The 22941-nt window shown below is 37.4% G+C and overlaps 1 long non-coding RNA gene across 2 annotated transcripts; it reads right to left on the bottom strand.

Moving 5' to 3' along the window:
• Positions 1-9474: 9474 nt before the first annotated feature.
• Positions 9475-11553, bottom strand: LOC129407715 (uncharacterized). Of its 2 annotated transcripts, none has more exons than XR_008631690.1 (3): positions 11425-11553; positions 11122-11289; positions 9475-9638 (listed from the first exon to the last, which is right to left on the bottom strand). It is a non-coding gene; the product is annotated as an uncharacterized LOC129407715 (long non-coding RNA). The 2 variants fall into 2 exon arrangements; XR_008631689.1 differs by having other exon boundaries at positions 11411-11522.
• Positions 11554-22941: the final 11388 nt, after the last annotated feature.

Below are 22941 nucleotides of genomic sequence, written 5' to 3'. Positions count from 1 at the left end.
TTCAACATACTGCTGCCTCTGAGTCTGATTTTGTTACAGTTTAAAATTAAAATATCAACTGTCTTCAGTACAATATTACTGCCTGTCATGAAATAGCATTTCATTTGAACTTTAGTTACTTGCTATTATTATCAAATTTATCATCATCTCCATATGTGTAAACATGTGTAGTATATTGTGATAGCACACACCTTCTTGCTGTCTTAAAACATTCTCCACTTTTAGATTACATAATAGAATTGTATAGAATTGCACCTTATTTAACTCCTAATCTGGTGAACTGATAAGATTTGTTTTGTTCAGTTGGCTCCAGGATGTTAATGGTAAATACAAAGAGGATGTCTTGATGGCTCAGCTCAGCTATGTAACATTTTATAGACTTCAGGGTAAATGACCTGAAGTGCAGTCTGTCTAGGGTCATGTGACACCCTCCCCACCTCACCCACCTCACCCACATCACACAAACATGCACACACACACACACACACACACACACACACACACACACACATGCGCACGCACGCACACACACACACACACACAGCACTATTGGGTTTGTAAGGACTTTATTTTGACTTACATTCCTTAAACATAGTCAACTTGCCTTACTTTAACCTAAACATTCATTTAAACCTTTTTTATCACATATTTTAACTTAATTTATATTGCTAATATAATAAGAAGGTTTTGGGAGACCGTTCTTTTTGTTCCCATAGTGGTCCTCATGATGTATGTGTGTGTGTGTGTGTGTGTGTATATATACACTCATTCATCATTGTCGAACCGCATGGATGCAGTCCTTCAAGCTCATGGAAGTCATACAAGATATTAAATATGGATCTCACAGCACCACTACTTAATTCACTGATGTTATGCAACATATTTTTGTATTTGAAGTAAATTATTTGTTCAATTTTCTGTAGGCGACAAAACTTTTGTCTTGTCAAAATCTGACCTTTCTGTGTTCATTAAATGATCAATCTTTCTTCAGTGAAGCAAATTTATTTTAGTATATTGAGCATAATTTGGGAGGTTTTAGCTTTCATATGAGACATTTCTAAAACCAATCGATTAATTTAAAGTCAGGTTATAAGCTTCTGTTTCTACAAAATGGATAAGCGACAAGACTTTTGTGTCTGAGACTGTGTATATAAAAAAAAAAAAAAAAAAAGTGTTTCTCACCTTCCACGGTGGTAGGTCTGCGCAGTATCTTTGCTGTTCCCAGTACATATATATACATATATATATATATATATATATATATATATATATATATATATAATATATACACACACACACACACACACACACACATATATATATATATATATATATATATATATATATATATATATATATATATATATATATACTGGGAACAGCAAAGATACTGCGCAGAACTCTCAAGCTCCCAGGCCTCTGGTAGAGGACCCGAGCTCAATGAGGGTGAGAGAGACCTACCACCGTGGAAGGTGAGAAACACATTTAATATATATATATATATATATACACATACACAAATTTTAGTCCCCACAGTGTAATAAATACCCATCCGCACGCACCCAATGATACACAATGGGGCAGTGTGTTATGTAATGTCATGTCAGGAGCGACAACTGTGGTGGTGGGGGCGTGTATCTGTACTGTGACACCTCTGTGTGACATTCTGCACTGGCCTACACTCCTACAGACTTAATTGAGTGGCTTTAAATCTTAAATAGGGATGGACAATAATAGGAAGAAGTGATTGTAGCTGTGATAGCGTGGTATGTCTTTGGTAGAGAATTTCATAGATTTAAATTGAGAGAATCAAGTTTTGGATCCACTAAATTAGAGCTGTGTATCTAATCAAACTTTAATAGTGATTGTCAATGATCAGCTTGGCTTTTTTTTCAACAGCAAATCATCTGTCATGGTAAACACATTGGAGCAGAATTCAGATTTTGGAGAAAGAATTTAACCATTTTTGTATTGAATGACAATTATTAAAAGTCTTTATTGGTTATGTTCAGGAAACAAAATAAAAACGAAACAGGATCGAACAATGTGAGAAAAAAAAAGAATTGTGGTTATTCTTGTCATATTTTCATATTCATATTGCCCAGTAGAAAGTAGCCTAGGTGTTTCTGCACTCAGGCTCATCTCACCTTGCTTATAAATCTGTAAAGTAAATTCTGACTTGTTTCTGATATTGTACAGTCTGACCTACCACAATTGAGTCAACATAACTATCAAGGAACAACAAAAGAAACATGTTTTAATATCACCAGAGGAGGTGGCTTTATTACAGTATTTTTTCTCATCACTGTCACTGGTTTATCCCCAACAGTCTCTGTAATGAAAAGCAGAGGACAGATTGAGCTGAAGAACAGGCCAGTGGGGAGTTGTGGAGATGACAGCAGCTCCTGTAAAGAACTAGAGGTAAAACCTATTGGAAGACAGACAATAGACAGACGATGAAAACATGGAGAAATAAAAACACTATGGGTGGTGTTTGGTCCAAGTCTGTGCAGCTGTTACAGACAAAGACATACATGAAGCTGTCCAATGCACCTCCGATTATAGATTTTGCATGCACTTTTCCAGACCACTCTTGTTCAAATCTCCATGCAGATAAAGCCTGATTCACACCTTACAGCATTAGGATTCATTCGCTCAACGTTAGGCAGGTTTTTTTTATTTTATTTAACCCATCGCTGCTATTTGGTCATGATGTATGTAGTGCGCCGCTATCAGAGCTAATTGGTATATTAAGCTTTTCCCAAATCCCGTAGGAAAAGGGGCAATAACGTTTTTCCCCTTGATAAAATTCACCAAACATTCCCTTTGTTCTGGCTTTAAATCCTCGTTCTCTACTTCGTCTACATCCATCTCGGCCAATTTGTTTACTGTTGTGCTGTACCACAAAAAGGGACACAGTCATGGATTCACTTGAGCTTCTTCGCTGATTGACCGTTGGGTGGTCTACAACTTCCGGGGTTCTTGCAAACTGTCTAGTGTATTTCAATTCCTGACCTAGTCACTGGAGAGAAATGAAATTGAGGCACTAGGTGGCGCCAGCCTGGCTAGCAGGTATGGGCTCGTAGACTAGTATATGCTCATGAACTACGATGGAACCTGGGCACAGAAAGGAAAAGCACTATGATTTAATGTTGAAAATTACATTCTATTGCCTAAAGAAAGAATATTTTTATTATCATTTTTTATTAGCATTAGAATCGGTATTGAGCCTATTCTTTAGTATTGAAATTTTGTTTGAAATTTGAGAAAAAGCTAACTGTTTCTCACATGGCTACAAACAAAGCAAGGATTTATTTGTCATTTTAAATATCTAATTTAAACAATGAAAGACAAGCCAGTTAGAAATCAAGCATAATTTGTCTCTTTAACACGTGTCCAATATTTTTTTTGGTGTTTATTGCATAGTAAGAGTATGCATATCCAGTAGTTATACTCATATATTATGTGAAATTTGAATAATAACCCCCAGACAGTATTTCTAGGTTGCACTCTACAATCCCTGTGTTTTCTCTTTGTGCATGCAAACATATTGGTTGATATATTGAAAACAGTTTTAATTTATCTATCACAGCTTGATTTAAATGATGATACAAAGGTGTAAAAGTACACCACAAACAAAGTTTCCATGAACCAGTGTACCAGCTCAGCGGAATCCACAAGTAGCAGTGGCTTTGTGTATCTGTGTATGTCCAAATAGACCAAGCCCTGTCCAGAGAGCACTGCAGGCTGATCTTCTGACCCCACAGTCACACCACAGAGGAACAGGGAGCAGCCTCTGACATGTCCATTTACATCACTGTGAGAAAGATCACCAACCAGGACCTCAGGCAACCCCCACTGCTCCAGAACCACTCCAACTGTCTCAAGAGCTGGGCTGGGTTCACTAATGCCTGGTGTGTCTGTGGGATCCAGTTATAGTCTTAGTTAGTTTAATGTTTAAAGTAATTTTCCAGAATAAATTCTGAAATTATATTAACATTTTCATCACTGGTTTAACCCAATTTGCCCAATTTTATGATCACTTTAGGATGCATTCACACTTAATTTTGGTCCTAAATTGGGCCAATTTTAATCCTGATGTAGACTTGGTCTGGTCCTGGTTTAGTTCAAATTTTCATGTGGAGAATGCACAAGTGTGAACACACCCTAATTTACTACATTTAGTTAGTCTTTTTTTATGCAAGAGATGTTTACGTACAGGTGAGTTATTTAGATCACAATTAAAACATAACAGCTTATTTATTGTGAAACAACATTGCACACAGAAGAGTAAACATGACTGAAAGGAGGGTTTATTTTCACCCTTTTGTTAATGAGTATTGTGCGATGTTTTCAATCAGCTCCTATAAAGGCTTATAAGTGTCATAACCCGTGACCGACCGTTGTTGTGTGTTAACTAAAGTGAAACCTGATCTTGGTCCCTCGGGGCTCACGTAGCGTAATAACACAGTTATCTAATCACTTTCAGACTCTGTGACTCATCTGTCTCTGAAGTTTGCTGTGTTATCACTTTCAGCTCTATTACCTGTTTTCACATGACATCACTAGACCTATATAGATTAATGAAGAGGGATGGCAGATTTTTGCTGGGATAAAGTTCAATCATGGACATCAGTTTGTGTCAGTATTTGTGGATGTCTCTGATGGATATTCCTGTGTAAAAAAGCAAAAACACATATACAATGGAACTAATAGAGAAATTTTATTAAAGAGATACAATAAACAGCCATTAAGGCCAAGGCCTATTTAAATCTGTCTTACCTGTTTTTTTCTGATTGTAAAAACATATTTTTTGATTAAGGTAAGGTATGCTGTATCAGGGGCCATGGGTGACTTTAGAGATGTCACTGAAATTGGATGTTTTGTATTATTTTATTATTCTATTACTTCTAAAAGACTCAGAAAACCTGGTCCATTACAGCTTTAAAATAATATAAGTGCTATAGCTAACAGATTTCATTGTACTGTAGAATTGGGTTGTTCAGCTTTAAATCCCCTATCTGGACTTCTGTAGCTCCATCTTGTACGTGTATATCCTACCAAAGCTCTCTTTTTCCTGGCACTGTCCCGTTCAGATGCAGGGGTGTGTTCCCATTTCCTTCCCTTCTCTAACAGGCTTCCTCCATGACTTCCAGGGCCGTGTGTATGTTGGCAAGAGGCTCAGTTCTGTACACATGAGCTTTAGGTGTGTAGGTTTTGTGTGAGGCGTGCATGGAAATTGCAGTTTTAACAGCTCTTCGTTGAACATATCTGAGGTCAGCCGTAGATAAAGGAGGACAAGAAGCGACTTTCCCACGCAGTGATGTCAGTGTGAAAATCCGACCACGCTCCAGATATTTACTGTAGAGTTTTATCGCACCTCGTGGCTCTCTTTGTCAACAGGCTGTTTTGACGTCAACTGTTTAGCTAGAGTTGTTGAAGGTTCACTATGTAACTTTTCTGGTGGGGGTTTTGCCACCTGCTTGTCTACGTGGAGTTGTTATTGTTTAGCCATGAGTAGTGGCATTAGGCCTGTACATCTCCACAGAGACAGCTGCTCACATGAACGTTCAGAACCTCCAGGATTCACTCACTGAGCTGCAGAGTAGGCTCCAGGTGCTCCAATCCAGATTTTTCTGTTCTGATACCGATGTCGATACTTTGACTTTAAGTATCTGCAGATCCCCATAATCAATCGATACCAAGACAGAGACAGAAAATAGACTTTATTTCCTTCAAACACAAAAAGCATAAGGAAGAAAAAATATCCAAAGGTGTTTTGTAATACAGTAGAAGTTTAATATTATGAGATGTTTTGGGCCAACATTGACCAGTAAATTGTCTTATTACACCAGTTCAGAAGCCAAGATGAGATATGGTTTAAACGAGGGGTCTCCAACCTGTAGCTCGGGAGCTACCAGTAGCTCTCCAACCCCTTCCAATTAGCTCACCAAGGGATTTCTGAATTATACATATTGTGCTGAATAGCTAAAATTGGATTGATTAAAAGCCTATTACCACTGTAAATGTATGATTTCTAAATAAACGTATAAACATCTACTTGTACCCTATCTAAGGCCGTGGCTCTTAAATTTACTAAATTTCTTGTGACCGCTAAAATGAGGAGCTCTTTGGCATTTTCATTTTGTAAAAGTAGTTCACCGGTGGAAAAAGGTTGGAGACCCCTTTACACTGACTAGAATTTCCACTATTGGCACCAATATCCAATACCAGTATCGTGTCAGTGCATCCCTACTGCAGAGGCTGCAGAAACACTTATTAATGATGGCTGCAGGTGCTGGAGTTTAGGTAGTGAGGATTCAGATCTGAGAGGGGCCTTTTAAGTTTAAACTATGTGAATTATAACTCAAACAACTCTAATATTTTTATAACTAAAAATAAATCAGCATTACTACTCAGTAAAATCAGTGTTCAATTTGAACATGTCTGCCTCATAACTGGAAACACAGGTAGGTCATGTTTATTCACTTTTTATTTATAAATCTCAATCTTAGATCCTGTCCCTTTAAGTACGTGAAATCCTTGTGGCACATCTGCTTGACCCACAGACAAACAGGTGGAAGGGTCATCGTTTTGGTTCAGACCACGTACACATGGGCAACACAATGGTCAGTCTGTGTGGTTAGCACTTCTCTATCACTGATGACACACCAGTTTTGTTACAACACAGACTTGTTTTTCACTTTGTCTGCTCGTTGTTTTTTTGACCCCAACAAATATGGTTAGCCACTTCAGCTGATAACAATAAAATCCTATTGAACTATTTCATAATCTGGATAAAGGAGGAATTTGTGCTATTTAATGAATGTAACACTAGAATCAAGAAGTCAATGCAGCAAGGAGCTTAGATATTAAATATTAATCCTATATCAGACATTTGCTGTTGTTTGCCAACTACTGATATGTCGTAACTTTTGTCTTTAAACTTTAAGCCACTAGCTTAAAGGTCTGAAGTGTTCCACAGTATGGCATTAAAGGTGCATTGCATAACTTTTCTGGTGGAGAGTCCGTTACCTCCTTATTGCTTAGCCTGGAATGTTCCATGGTATGACATTAAACGCATCTATCTAGCATTTATTCATTACTGGTGTTTCTATTGCTCAAAAATACAATAATGTTCTCTGTGAACAGGCTTGCCTCTCCACAGATCTGACCTATAATTTAGCATATAATTGTATTGTCTAGTTGCTATAGACAAAGCAATAACATCTCCATGAACACAAGCAGGTCACAGACATTCCACCAGAAAATTTGCACAATGCACCTTTAAACTAATCTACCTTTCATTTATTCAGTCACATGTACATAGGTGTATTTAATGCTGAAATACATGTACTTTTACTATGAGTTGGCCATCTTCTCCATGGATCTGACCTGTAACTTGATCTGGTGGTGGCGTTTCCTGCTTGTTTCCATGTGGATATTTCAGTTTAATGCCATATGGACCATTCACCAGAAATTTTACATAGTGCACCTTTAAATCTCCTGTAACTATATTGTTACTTTACAGCCTGTGTCCTCTGGCCTGTGTCTTATTTGAGGTCAAGAGCTTGTTTGTGTAAGCAGTCACCATAGCAACACAATGGGACGTCCGATAGGAGCTGTCCTGCGCCCCCGCTGCTCTCCTGAGAAGTACTGGAGTCGAATGCACTTAACATGCTCCCAACAGTGAGATAGTCGGGCCATTTAAACCCACAACTGTGGGACAGAGGTGACTGGGGTTTTAAATTTAAACAGTTTTGTATAAATGGAAAAACAGAGCGTCCAGACATAAAACGGGAAGGATTCCATCTAAAAGCAACCAGTCCACATAAACAGAGTCATGTGCCAAGTTAAATCCATCTACAACACCATGGCTTTATGGTTTAAATAGCTATTTCCGTAAAATCGCTGTCTCCTCTCCGTGGGTTTTCCATTTGGTGGCGCCATAGATAATCGTCTGCCTCCTGTTGTGCATTGATCTACAGATTGATTTGATATGTGTTTTAAACTGTCCAATGCAAGCCTTTTTGGTACAGCCATGGTTCATATGACTAGGAAACATCGCATGAAAGCATGAAAGAGTATAACTGACAAAACTGGGAAATATTTACTGTACTACTACTACTGTGCTTTTCTGTGAAGTGGAGTGTGGACTCTCAGTTGAAGCAGATGCGGTTATCACTTATTTGGCCCAGGTCACCTTTGGAAAATTTGTTTTTAACCTGCTTAAATGAAGCTTGATAAATACAGGCTCTATAAAGCTACTTACCATTACTTGTGATAAATTAGAGAAAAATATGAAAGAAATGTTTTGTCATATCGCTCATCTAAAATAAATAAACTACAGAGTTAGTTACATTTTCATTTTCAATAGTCCCATTTAACAGACTTTAAACTTAAATGAACTAAAGAAGTTGTTCTGATGTAAAAGAGCAAAAATATAGTGTGGCAGGCCGTATGTTAGCTTGAGTATTTCAGTTAAACTTTGTCCCTAAATTACTTGGTCTTTTCTTTCAAACAAAACAACTTGCACAACCCACTTCACAGCGCACGTTCTCCTTAAGCAGCCACAAAACACCAAACAATCCTCCACTGTAGCCCTCTGTGCCGCTCTGAAGGAAAAACACCATCCCTCCTTGGAAAGAAATGCTTTTCAACCTTTCACAGAAAAACAGCATGCAAAACATATTTTCTCCCGACTAAAATTGTTTCCACACTACATAGTCTTTCAGCTGGAGGAGTTTCGTCTTTTTAACGTCACAGAGTGAAATGACATTATGAACAAAGAAAAGTAGCATTGATTTTCAAGGCAAAGAAACCTGCACAAATTGGTGAAATACAATGGAAAAGAGAGTGTATTAGTACAATAAGCTGCTTTTAAGGCTGTATTTTCCATGTCTTGGTTCTAATATTGACAACCTTCTACAGAACATTTTAATTTGATTTTTATAAATGTAATTATTATTATTTAAACTTACACAAAATGTATTGATCCACAAGGGAAATTACTTGAACTTAGTAGCTCACACATCACAATATATTATAATAACAAAGAAGTAGCAAGAAAGATCGCAAGAGACTGGTGTGAAATAAGGCAGTTTTGAGTGGATCGATACCAATCAATATGTTTTCTACGACTAGAATGACCCTTAAATCTCTAAAAGTTCAGATTTAACACAAGTCTGTCTTGTTGTGGATGTGCTGGGTGTCCAATCCCTTAAACTTTACAAATTATAAATAAAAAAAAAAAAAATCTCTAAAAGTGATGATTAGTCTAGTAGTAGTGAAGCATTTGCCAAAATACCTATGTTTGAATATACACTGTTAATTTATGATTCTGTTGTCTTAAAATGTGTTATATTGTATAATGCAGCTAGTAAAACATATAGAAATAAGTATATTTAATAAATCACAGTTTTAAGCAACAATCAAATCCTAATTACGAAGAATATATTTCAACTTTTACTCAAGTAAGTTTCTTCCATCTTGTTTTCTATGCATGCTTCTCCCTTTTAGTATGTGGAACAGCCGTGAAGATTTTTTTTTTCCTCCACGCTGATGAACAATGTTGCTGTAGTCTTTGCATCTGTTGCTTTGAGGAGGCCTGCTATTTATCAAGTCAAGTCTGCTGGGACCTTAAAGAGTGAGAGGAGAGAGAGTCAGTATATAGGTTACCCCCACCTCCTCAAAAGCCTCTCCCCCCTTCATCTCCTTCTCTTTATTCTGGAGACATGTTGTTTGTGCAAAGGCTATAACTCTGAGTACTGACTGTAAGAGGGAGGAGTCATCTTAGTGGGTCCCTGGGGTCCCATAATCAAACACAGGGTGATTTTTGCCTAAGCATCTGGTTCATAATATTGTTCTTTTCACTGCTCAATTTAAATTATTTCACTTTGCCTGTAGCTTTTTAAGAATCCAACTTCTCAGAAAGATCACATGAGAGGAGGAAAGTCGGAGCTGGGGCCAAACTGCTTCAAGCAGTAGTAGCAAGCTTGTTGTGTATCTAAGCCTTGCATAACATGGAAAAGTTATGTTTGGTATTTTCTGGAGTCAACACATGCATACAGTACACTATCTGAGAAGATTGATCTGAAGTTAGTCATGAACTGTATACATTCAGTCAAAGGGTCAAATTCATTCTTCTTCTTCGTTAAAAATAGCTACTGGAAGTTGTTTTTGTAGTTGAAAAGTAGTTATACTGCCTATAGTCTCTTAGTATTACAAAAAGTTAAGGGAGGCAACAACCTGTCCTTATTTTGTTGATGTGGTAGTGTATTTCTAACTGGTTATTTTCCAGGTTTTAAAGTGTTTATGGCAGATTTTCACACTTCTCTCATTTTGATTTAGTTTGATGGGCTTAATTGTTGTAAATATAAACTATAGTTTTACACAAATCAAGAATCAATTTACAAAGAAAAGTAGAAAAATATGTTGAAAGTTACAGGAAGTGGAGAGTTTAAATATATGGATGATATCACAAGGAGAATTGTATCCAAAAGTTATGCACAACAACACAGTTTTCTGATATTTTGAACATTATTTTAACAAAATAAAGTGTGTTCTTACATTTGTATTTATCAGATAATAACATCTGTAACTAGTCTTTCTTGGTAACAGTTAACTCCCAGCTTCAGGGATAGGAACTACTTGCTTGCTTCAAAATGTTTCCATCTAAAACTACTTTTATTATTGAAATATAAATACAAAGCTGTGTTTGTGTGAGCCAAGACAGAAAACAGCTTTGTAAACTGAAGGTTGATAGTGGGCTGGCTGGAATGTCACAATGTTACCTTTGCCAAAAAGATTATTTTAACTGACGTCGGTTTGTTGTCACAAGTTGTATTTTTGATCAAATACAAAATACAAATAATGTACTATTCTAAGAAGAGACAGGGTTTTATAGTATTGAGAATTAGCAGATTGCAGACTAGATGCACCTTTACCTGTTTTTCCCCAATAAAACCTTATATTGTTAGATGTATACATGTACTGTAGGTCTTATATTCAATCTAGAGTTGGTGTTATATTTAGTTTTTTGTATTACATGTTATTATTTTTAGTTTAAAGGTCCTATATTACACAAAATGTTAGTATGCTGTTACCTTATCAAAAACATACCTTAAATTGAGTTTTGTTTCATTCACATGTTTGATGTAATGGGCTAAGTATGGGCCTTAAGAATTGTGCTTTGTTGCTGGCAGTCCGTCTTGACCATTGAGAATTCCTTTTCCATTACATCACTACAACTTTTCAGGCAAAAATATATTATTGACCAAACAGACAAACCTGTAAAGGCAAAAGAAAAGCCAAAATGAACCATTACACTGTGTCAGGTGAACTACATCAGATTATACCTAATCCATGCACACACAGTCTACCACACACCAACCATAGTGACCCACTTAACTGAAAACCAATCACCTGCTGGTTGTATTTCACTTTCCTTTGACCCTTCTGTCATCCGTCCTGATCCGTCTTTTCTTTTACAAACATGTTTTCAAGGAGGAGATGTAGATCACAGAGGGCTCATTCATTCTGAGGTTGTTTTCTGTGCTGTACATCTCTTTACATAAGTGTACAAATAGCTCACATGCCTGTCCTGCATCTGCCATCCTGCCTTGGCCAATGGCTCCTTTATTTTTGTAAGATGACTCCTGCTGAGGGTTAGTCACCGCAAAACACACACGCCTGGAGCAGAAAATAGCCCAGGTGTAAAATACAAGCTTGTTCTGCTTATAACAAGTGAGATTACAGCTTTGTTCAAAAAAGTGGAAAAAGTAAGTGCAAGTTAGTGGACTCAGCTTTAATTTGTATATTTTAGGGGTCATGGTGAAACTGAAGAAAACATCACACCCATAATAGCCTGTTTAAGTATTTGAAAGATGTTTCTATTAAGTGATATACTTGAGCAAAACAAATTTCCTGCTAGTAATAAAAACTTTATAACTAAGTACTATGTATATATGGAAAACCTCACATACTCAGATGGCCTGGCAATACAAAAGCCAGCTGGGGGCGCTAGCACGGTTTCTCCTGGTGCATTGAAAACTTATTTAAGAATAAAAAAGCAAAAAAGACTCTTAAGAGAGAGGAGTCATCTCAGTTAGTTCCTATGGTCCCATAATCAAATAAAGAGTGACTTGGCCCAAACATTGTTCTTTTTATTGCTCAGTTGAAATAAATGTTACCCACTAGCTTTTCAAGAATTCAACTTCTCAGAAAGCAGAAAAACACAATGGTGGTCAACTGCATTAATGTTTCCAGCTTGGTACATTTGACATAAGGGTTTCTATATGAACTGCTATGAGTAGTCAAAAACAAAGGCTGATACTTAAATACTTGTCAGGAACTGGTCTAGAGGATATGAAACCAACTTGTTTTTCTTCCCAAAATGACCTTTCCCCCACTCGTGCTCTGTGGTTTACCTGTTTGCCTGTCCTCTTTGCAACCAACAGCTAGTCTAAGTCCACACTTTTACTGTCCATGTGAGCCCAATAAACTTTATGTGTTTGGCTCAATTTGCAAATAATCAATGTCCTGCTCATTTCCTCAAAAGTTATAGCTGAGTCATTCCTTTGTGCTCAGTGAAAGGTGTCTGCTCAGAGGTGGACGGACATAGACACAGCCCCTCCCTCCTCCTGCCCTATCCAGACTAGAGTGTCAGGGAAGGGAAGAGGAACATCTGCTGTCCCAGTTGCCCAGTGACTCCACAACAGGCTCCCCTTATGGCTCAAACCCACTGTCCATTGTCTGGTCTATGGACACAGTGCAGAGTGTGCTCTAGTCCTTTTGATGTTTGAGTGTTAGCGTGGCTGCTTTTAATGTGGTTTGTGTTGGTCTAATGTATAGATCCAGGGTTTGAAAAGGAACAATACAAGTCTAAATATGTTTAGCTGCAGGACGGCTATAGGGGTGAGGCTGCAATGCACAATACACATGCAGCAACAGAACTTTGTCAACTCCATGACAGCAGTACCAGTTCTAAGGATTTGGTTCTTTGATCTTAACGTTTTTTTTGTTTTTTGTTTTTTATTGTTTGTTCTCCGTTCATATATTGTAAATGCTTCATTGTCACAATATTAGCAAATATAAATCCATAGCTTTATAGAAATACATTTGGCAGTTCTTTTCTACTTTCATCTACAGTCAGCCTTTAAAAATTTACTTTTTTAACCAAATTAAAATATACATTGGCTGGTAATTCTGAATGTGTTCTCATTTTAATTAGAAAGGCACCAATCCAGCTTTTTTAGTTTCGATACTGACTTCGATACTATAGCTTTAAGCATCTGAAAATGGCATTTAATTACTTTCAACAAAATAAAATGAGACAGAACTCATCCAAATGTGTTATTTATCTTTCAAGCAACTATATAACAAATTTCACAAATTCAAACATTACATGACTTTGTGGACTGACTACAACCAGTGCATAGTCTAATTACATCAGTTACATTGTCCAACCAGGATAATGGCTGAACTGATATTTGGAAGCCAATATCCAATCCAGCACATTTTTACTCTACCAATATTGGACCGGTGCATCCCTTAAGTTTCCCTTAAGTTAAGTGAAGAACTCGTAATTAATTGGCAAAATTGTCAACCTACAACATTCATGTCATGTCCATTATATGTGTCACATTGCATATAACATGGTTTTGCTCTTATTCTATCACATGAAAGTCAAAGGTTCATTTCACGAGCCTGCTCCTGGAGCTGCCCTCTCTAGTCTTGCACTAACTGTTTTTGTGTGTTTGCCTCAAGGAGAGCCAAAGTATTGTGTATTGTTTTCCGGTGGGAGATGTGTTCTGAACAGCAGGATGGCCCTCGCAGGGATTTGAGCTGAGTTGGCTAAAAGGAGCCCAGGTTTATTTATCGGACCAAGGCCAAGGCCGCTACGGAGGGTTAGGAGAATAGGTTTCCTCTTCAGACATGTGCGCACAATCACACAAGAGCTGGGTATTGTATTCAGTATTGTTAGAAATCAGAAAGGGTGATAATGAATTGGGTCAGTTGGTTTATCTGGTTCTGTAATGCTTTTGAATAAAGGAGACACTGACTCGTGGTTCTTTCTGGGTTAGTTTAGAATTATGTATGAAAGAAAATCATTCTTCAATTTATGCAATACTGGATGTTTCCATTGGGAAGAAAGCCAACTTTGGTAATTTTTACTTATTTGTTAGTCCCATTACAATGAGATGGTAGTAATTGAGTAGTAGTTTGTAGTATGTTTACCAGCATACCAAGTAGATCATTTGATATTTGTTTATGTTTAGAAAGTACTTAGCAATGTTTTATAATGTATAACTATTTTTATTGACTGTTTAGCCATTAATACTTATATTCACAGTATTTAGCACCATATGGATGTCAACTATAATACCTGAATACCCCTAACTTACTGTTTTGTCAGCAATTAAAATGTTGCCCCAGCTCTAACCCCAGCCGAAGTTTAGAGTCAAATCAGCATCTAAAACATCTCGTTCACAGCGATGAGATTATATAGGAGCGAAGGTACGACTGGCATGCAAAGCTGGAGGAGATTTGCCATAGTGATAAATAGCACAAACCTCATAACTAACGACATAATGTACTGTGCCACTTTACACAGTAGTCAGTGAATCAACACTGGGCTAATTAACTGTCTGCAAACTCCAGTATCTAATTTAGAATCTTGTTTATTCATCTACATCTTAACTGTGCAGTCATATTTTAAAGGTGTAATGGAAATGTTATTGCTGTGTCTAAAATGTTCCACAGTACAGATTAAACCTAGCTATGACGAGGGAGACAAGCATATGCTGCATTACAGTTCAGATCTGTGGAGAGTTGCCCCTATTCGCAGAAGGAATTATTATGTTTTTGAGCAACAGAAACACCCGTAATGAATAAATGCTAGATGGATATGTTAAATGTCGTTAAATGTCATACCATGGAACATTCCAGGCAAAGCAAAAAGTTTACCTTTAATGCAGTAGTTTAGTATGCTAAATGAATATGCAGTGTTCTGTGCAAAATAACCATCACAAAAGACAACCATGAAAAGTAAAGGCCTACATATGTACCCACTGTGGTAATGCACATAGCAGCAGCACACATCCTGTCGACTGCACCATCACAGTAACATGCCACAAGCTATACATTTCTAAGTCTGAACGTCATGCAGATTTCAGGTTCAGGTTTTGCCAACTGTGTTTTGTTCATAACACCTACCACACATGGTTTATGAACAAGACATATACTGAAACTGAGGACAAATAAAGGTTCATACTGTAACTTTCCATGAATATGCTATTGCTTTGTCTGTAATGTTCCACAGTATGGCATTCAACTTATCTGACTTGCATTTGGTCATTTAATCCTGTCTTTTTTTGCTTAAGAAACACCACAAAAACATGTCTTCTCTAAGCAGGGTCTCCTCTATATATCTGACCTGTAACCTGGCCTTAAGAAGTCAACTGCTCATCTCCATAGAGGTCTATATGTAACAACTCCATGGTGACAAGCTGGTGGTGGACACTCCAGAAAAGTTACATCTTGCACCTTTAAGTAGCTATGTGATTTTCCATTTCATTTTGATAGAACAAACTAGTAACTATACATACTGTAGGCTATTTGTTTACTTGCTTGCTAATGTTCAATCTGTCTCTTATTGAACAGTGGCTGTAGTTCTGAGGTGTGTGCGTTTGGTGTTGAAGGCAGCAGCTATTATCACATTTAGACAGTAACAGAAGGTTTGAACACTGCTGTGGCGGCTCTAATCCTATAATGGGCTGACACTGCACTCAAACTCCACACAAGACAGTCCCCTGGGCACAAAGTGGCACAGGGGTCTGTCTCTGATGATGTCCTGGGATACGCTGTGTGTCCCATTTGTGCAGCTCAGGTGAGTGGGCACAGATAGGTAATCCAGTGTACAAAGTCATCGATTTAGGCGCTGTACAGGAAGTGCCTGGTTATTGATTATCTGGGACAGTGATGTCACTCCAGACGGTGAAGGCTGTTTACTTATCCATGATAAGGTGCTGCTCAAATAAGGTGCGCTGGCTCCACGCTCAGCGTTTATCACTCTTTCCATTTTGACATTAATCCAGAATGCCCTCTGTCACCTCGGCCATTAGTGTGACATAATCAGTGTTGGGAAGGAGCAGGTGGCTCAATTTAATACAATACAACACATGACAAGTACATTCTCTATGATCGAAAAGGTGCTGAAATATATGAACAGTACACAATATAGTGCCATTTTCCTATTGGCCAACTTATAAAAGTATAACTTTGTTATTTGTAACTTCAGATGACCCACTTTATAATCTTTTCTTTTAAACTTTGTAAGACATGTTTTTAATGCCTTTCCAAGTATGGAGACTATATGTTGTGCTTTGTTAAATGTGCTTTGTTCAAAATAATGTAACTTAATTTGAGTTGTACTTTGGCACACACAGTCATACATGTAGGTTTCAATAATGTTACGTAGCTGTTTTTCATGAAAATGACATGAAGTACAAGACAATCTATGTCATACCACTGTGAAGCAGGAAGCCATTGAGTTCATTCTACAGTTTTGAACAGGTCAATGAACCTGTTTATATTATTAAGTTGTTTTAGATCAATATTGTAGCTTACAAGTTTACAATGAAGTTTAACAACTAAATATATTGCCTGGTAAGTTAATAAATAATTTCTTAATTTGTTTTTGTCTCTACTTTAATCTTATTACTGTAGCTTTAGTTTTTCCAAGTAATGCTTCAAAAGCTATTGATTTTTTTTTACCACAAAATCAGCCCTGACTTATAGCTCATCTTATCATCGGGAATTACTTAGTTGAGATTAAGTTACACTGACATGATAAAGCAGTGGTTTTACTCAGAAAACAGTATGTTGAACGTTTTGATTTGCCCCTTCTGTGTTATGGAATAAGATTGGAATGTTGTTTGTCGCCTGTAATGTACTCAGGCATTGGAGAGCTGCTATCTTAGATCTGATATAGAAATGTGTGGAACTGACTGAAGTCTATAGAGAACTGCAGGGGAGAATTTGAGTGCTTGGTTTGTCCTTCTTTTTGGTCCCACAACTCTGTAATTGATTAACCCCTGGGCAAATATGTCCGACACTAACTGTGGCAGCACACACACTACACACACACTTTTCTGTGAGGTTATGAGGTCCAGGTTGCCATTGGACCAAAGACTAAATCCAGGCAACTATAGTTTTACTTATGAACAAGGCATCACATAAAACTGATCAAAACACACTTCACCAAATAACAAGTAAATAGTATGTAGTGTTCCCAAGAGAAGGCAATGGAAGTTTTTAAATTGCTACTACTATTATTAATAATGTATTGACTTTATATAACGCCTTTCAAGACACTCAAAGAACTGTACAGTGTATTTTTCATTCACTCTATACTTGGTGGTGGTAAGGTGCTATTGTAGCCACAGCTGCCCTGGGGTAGACAGATCAAAGTGAGGCTGCCAATCTGCACCATCAGCCTCCCTGATCACAACCAATGCTCATGCACGCAATACGTTCTTAGTAGACAAGGTGGGAGAAAAGGTTTCATTAAGTTCTTTACAGATATCTGTGGATATTTTTGCCTTGTTAGTGTGAAGTCGATGATCAGCTGAACCAAACACATTTATGAATTCATGTTTTTCCATAAAATCAGCTTGTTTTCAACATGCATTCACAAGTCTGGTTTAATGATGTAAAATCTGTCTCTACTTGTTTTTTCTCAACTAACTCTCGCATTGACACCAATAGGAGACTTTTTACAAGAGGACAATACAAGGCCTTTGATGAGCAAACAAGGCACTAGGTGAGGTCACTAAAGTGTATTTGAGGGCAGATGTAAAACCGTGACTCAGACTTCTCCCTCTGACCTTTGAACTTTGAACTGGCTTGTTGATCTGTGGAGAGTGAGGGCTCCACAGCTTCTGGTTTTGGAGGAGCTGCTAAAATGAGTTCAGGAGACAAAGGGACCAGGGCTGCTTTACATCTGACTGATACCTGCACCAAACAGGACAATAGCGTGTTTATGTCATCAGAGGAAACTGGGAGGAACATAATGTCCTTGCATGTATAATAAATGACAGATATGTATGCAGGGACACAAAGTTAACAGTACATCCCCTGTTTTGTGAAAAGGAAAGTCACATTCAGTTTCAAATAGTACCTCAAGTACAAGTTTGACATTTTGTAGCTAGAATATAAGGTATTTTAAAATATATTACTATTTTAGTTCAGAATTCAGGATAAAGAACACATTTAGAAAATACTGTATATGAGAAAATTCTAAAATAAAGGTTTTACATTGACATAATTTTTAAAAAATCTTAAAAAAATGTTGTGATTACCAATTATGGTTACTTGTATTGAACTTCACAGATGTAAGACAGAGCAAATAGGAACCAGGAATCAAATTCTCAACACTGAACCTGACACAGGACTAGAATCCTCAGGTTTTGGAAGCACTATTTTGACATGTTACTTTTGTATTATTTTCATTTCGTTATCATATAGAAGGCTTTTTCACCCTAACAAGTAACGTGTAGTTTTCTAACTCAGTCTGCAGGGTAATAAAAGGCCCTGCTGTTGACAAGCTGAAGCTGCTTGTACTGTACAGAGGTGATTGAGTTTCCTGCTAATCAAAGAGACATTTCATAACACATTAAACATTTATGGGGCAGTGTGCAGGCGTGACGTTGCATCCCGATGAAGCTTGTTATTTTGTTCTGTCTTTCAGTCGGGCCCTTCATTGGCAATTAATGAAGTAACAGGACACGCGCAAAGGAGTTTTTAAGTGAGACGATTAGACCCTATCACTCCCCAGCTCTTAAAAGTACAAGCTAGTATCACATCTCACTGCTTTCACAAATCCAGATATGTCTTGGTAAAGGTTATCGGGACTGAGGAGTGGAAAAAGAGAAGGGCAAGAGTAAAACTATAGTGAATTCGTTTGGGGGCAATACTTAAAATCCTGCAGTGGCTTTGTATGAGATATTTCGTCGTGACCTTATCATGTGGTGGGGCCCGGATCACTGGCTTCACCACCATCAAGCTTGGTTCTTGCATAGAGGAGCCTCTGTCTGTAAGTCTTATGGAAAATGATACAAGCTCAGGACTAATATAACATGCATGTATGTATATGATAGGAACGTTTATTGTAATTGTATTTATTGTTAACTGGTCAACACTTGGACAAAACTCAAACACTAAGGCAACGTTGACATTGACGTTTATGATTGGTGTAAATGGTGTAATTTCAGGATTTTCTTTTTCTTTTAGCACTGTTTTGTTTAAAACTTCAGACACAGACTATAAAATCATGCATATTTTTTGAGTATGGGGACTTTTCAGGAGATGCAAACAAGTAAACAAGTTTAAATTGAATTTTAAAAGGCCCATATTACGCTATTTTCTGATGTTATAATGTTTCTTCATCACAAACGTACCTGGAGTTGTGTTTTTTTTTCCACCTTGATGTCTCTTCCACCTTGTGCTGTCATGTGGTAAGACAGGTAGTACTCCACTGTGTCATTAAACTCCATACACCTTCACGAGAATAATTTGGATCATTTCAGTTTTGGAAATGCCCATCTCTACTGAACTAAAGGTAGAAGGTAATTGTTAACTTCAAAACTACCATTAAATTACATCACCTTGACCTTTAAATAGAATAGAGCCGATTAAACATTATCTATACTGCAAAACACTATTTTCCCAACTATGTCACAACCTGTTACACTTTGATCGATCCTAGATTTAATCCCTGTTGAAATACATGTTTATACTTTAATCTGTTGCTATGACGCTGTTTATTAGTATTTTTAAAGGGAAGGAATCATGTCTTTGTACAATGACCTTTGTGCCTTGTTCGAAAAGGACCTATTAGAATTTATTCGGCATCTAACCAACAACAGTTTTGGCTCCGTTCCCAGCAAGATGAATCATTTCTGCTCGTTCAGCAAAAGAGAGAAAAAAAAGGGTTGTTTTCTTTACACAGTTGACATTGCGCATATAGTCTGTTAGCTTTTTAACATGGTTTAAGATAACACCACTAACATGAGGTAAATTACATTAGCCTTTAGTCGTTTTAACTTTTGTTATTTTTGTGGTTATAAAAAGCAGGATAGACATCTGGGACTTGTTGTTGGAGGAATAGAAAGTGTATAATAGGGTAAAGGATAGGCTGAAAGTGCTTCATTGATTTGAAGTGACTGTGTGTGTGTGTCATATTGGCTAAAGATAGCACAGGGGAGTTTGGTATTTTGTGTTTTTCTATGGGATCTTTTCACTTGCAGCTTGTTGTATTGTGACAGCTGCCCTTTTCTCAGTTACAATAACATCCCAGAGAACTTGCTCTTCCTCACGTGCACACCAGGGGCTCAAACCGGCCACTTTTCATATGTATTCTATATGCACAATATGATGCAAATTTTACCGTCAAGTCCGCAGATTGAATTGTGTTGTCTAAGCTTGCAGTGGTTTACATATAGGTGTATCTATGAGTTTGGGAGTGACAAATTCAAATAGATGTATTGTATCTTGAGAAAAAGTAAGTTATGAATTGGTACTACATGCCCTTGTCAAAAAAATGTTTACTTGTTTTTTTAAGTGGAACATTGTAGAGGGAGACTTTTTTTTTCCACTTTTTCCATGTATTTCCAAGTGTTCTCTTCAGTTTCACAGAATTTGAAAGGAAAGCTGCCTCCTCTTATTGTTGGTGCAGGATGAGACAGGCTGGTCTGGGGGACAAGGGGAGGGGTACACAGCAAGCAAACCATGTGATAGGCTGCAGCTCCAACATACATCAGACAAGACCCCAGACAGTTCCAGTCCTGTTTGGATACCTTTTCAATTCTTCATTTTAGTTTAATCACAGGAAATATTAGAAAATTGGTTTTCCTACAGCAAACTAATACGTGCATAAAAGCCCAATTCTCCAGCTTAGTTCTCCTGACCATTATCCTGGATCAGATCTGGAGAGATTTCCCAGGATGCTACTGTTCCTGACATTGAATGACGGGTCCTAAAAAGATAATGTTTGACCATATGTCTCTACTTAATGTCTCAGCTTCTCAAAATCTGTAAACCGCTTCCGTAAACTGTCCTAATTTTAGTACCTTCTCATTTTAAACAATACTAAATCACAGGCTACAGGGTGTTTTTGTAATATTGTTTTGGAACGTCCTAGAGTTACTTTTATATCTGGTACATTACATAAAAGTCAGTTTATAGCCCTAGAAACTGCGCGCAGAAGGCTTTGGCAGCTGGGCAGGAAAGGGTTAAGGCTGCAGCGTCTTAACATACATGCAGTGATAGATGAAAACACTCAAAACTCCAGTCGTGTTTGAAGAGTGAGGAGGGGGGGACACACAAACCATCGAAGAAAGTTAGCACATTTTACCAAGTTATACCATCTGTTAAAAGTGATCAAATCTGTGTTCCTTAAGTAGAGCTCGCAGTTCTTATATGTTTAACTAAATCAGTATGTGTTTTTCTGACTGTTTTAGGGTGCTGGCATGAGTCCAGTCTTGTGGTTTTTCGTGGGTTGTAAAGTAGGGGAGAGTTGTTTTCCTGAGAGAAAGTCTAGTCACTACTTAGAACTTACAATTATCAAAACAAGTTCTTTTGGTGAAACTCTGCAACTTTTATATAACTGCAGTTAAACTTTGAGTAAACTTCGATGCCTCTGCAAAACTTTTTTTCTCTGTTTTTCCTTTCTTTTTTTCAGAACAGCTGTGATTGGTCGATGAAAGTGTTGTTCTAGTCTCTGACTGGCTGCAGCCTGTTGCTAGGCTTGTGTCGGGGCAGGAGCGTTTCTGCTTCCTCCGGTCTGTGCTCTGATTGGTCACCTCTGAACCGGTCTGGTAGACTTCTGCCACTTGTTGAACATCCACTCAGTTTTTGTGGTTCTCTTATGTCTTTTTCAGTTCGTATGAATACAGTGTTCTTATGGCTTAACTTCCTCCTTGTTTTAGATAAAGGGTGGGGGCTTATGCTTTCTAAATAAATACTTCATGTGCAGGTATTGACTCACAATAAAATATCTGCTAGATGCTCCTTATTTTAAACCACAAAACCCTCTTATCTCTTGATAAAAAGTTCTTAAGTTCAGTTAATGTAATCTATAGTGACTCTTGAGTTGATAAAAGTACTTATATGATACTTTGCACTGAAAAAGACTAAAAACTACATTGTTCTTGGTGCATATTTTTTCAATAAGTGTGACGGTATCAGCTGACCATGGAGCACTGTCAGTTTGTTGTTTGCTCGAGAAGTGGCTGTAAACTGCGCACTTTGCTCAGTCCTGAACAACTGTTAACTTTTGGTCTGGAATCATTTATTTGGTCATTTGGTTTTAAAATGTTGCTTCTCCTCAGTGAACGTAAGTTTAAATATGTCAGGTGCATTTTTATGTTTGGGTGCTGAACATTTTGTGCCGTTCTTTTCATAAAATTAGACTTCCTGTCACCCGTGTCACAAAGGTACATAGACACCTAACCTTTCATATCGCCAAACCTCAGCCTCCTTTCAGCCACAACGGTTGATTCTGATTGTGTGACAACTCATCATTACCAATGCACACTCAAAACCAACTTTTTTATGGTCTATAAAAAATGAAGAATTATAAAATAAACAATTTCACACAATGTTGATGTTTAATTTTAGGTAATTTCCATACTGCCACTAGGTTTCAATTTCTTTTTTGTGATATCAGGAACACTATTCAATGTATTAGTGAGTGCAATCCATGTATTATTTTGGGAAAAGTTGATGTATGTATATATAAAAAGGAAAGCAAAAAACAAAAACAGTTCGACTTAACATAGAAAAAGAAAGAAATGTATAGCCAGTATACACTCCACTCATCTCACAACATCCCTTACAATAATACCAGCATAAAAATCACCAAATACTCTGATTGAAAAC

The sequence above is a fragment of the Boleophthalmus pectinirostris genome, unplaced genomic scaffold (genome assembly GCF_026225935.1).
Source record: "Boleophthalmus pectinirostris isolate CB_2022bp ecotype Guang Dong unplaced genomic scaffold, ASM2622593v1 HiC_scaffold_13, whole genome shotgun sequence".
Classification (NCBI taxonomy): domain Eukaryota; kingdom Metazoa; phylum Chordata; class Actinopteri; order Gobiiformes; family Gobiidae; genus Boleophthalmus; species Boleophthalmus pectinirostris.
Note: the sequence above shows the minus strand (reverse complement) of the source record. Positions and strands in the feature narration are given on the sequence as shown.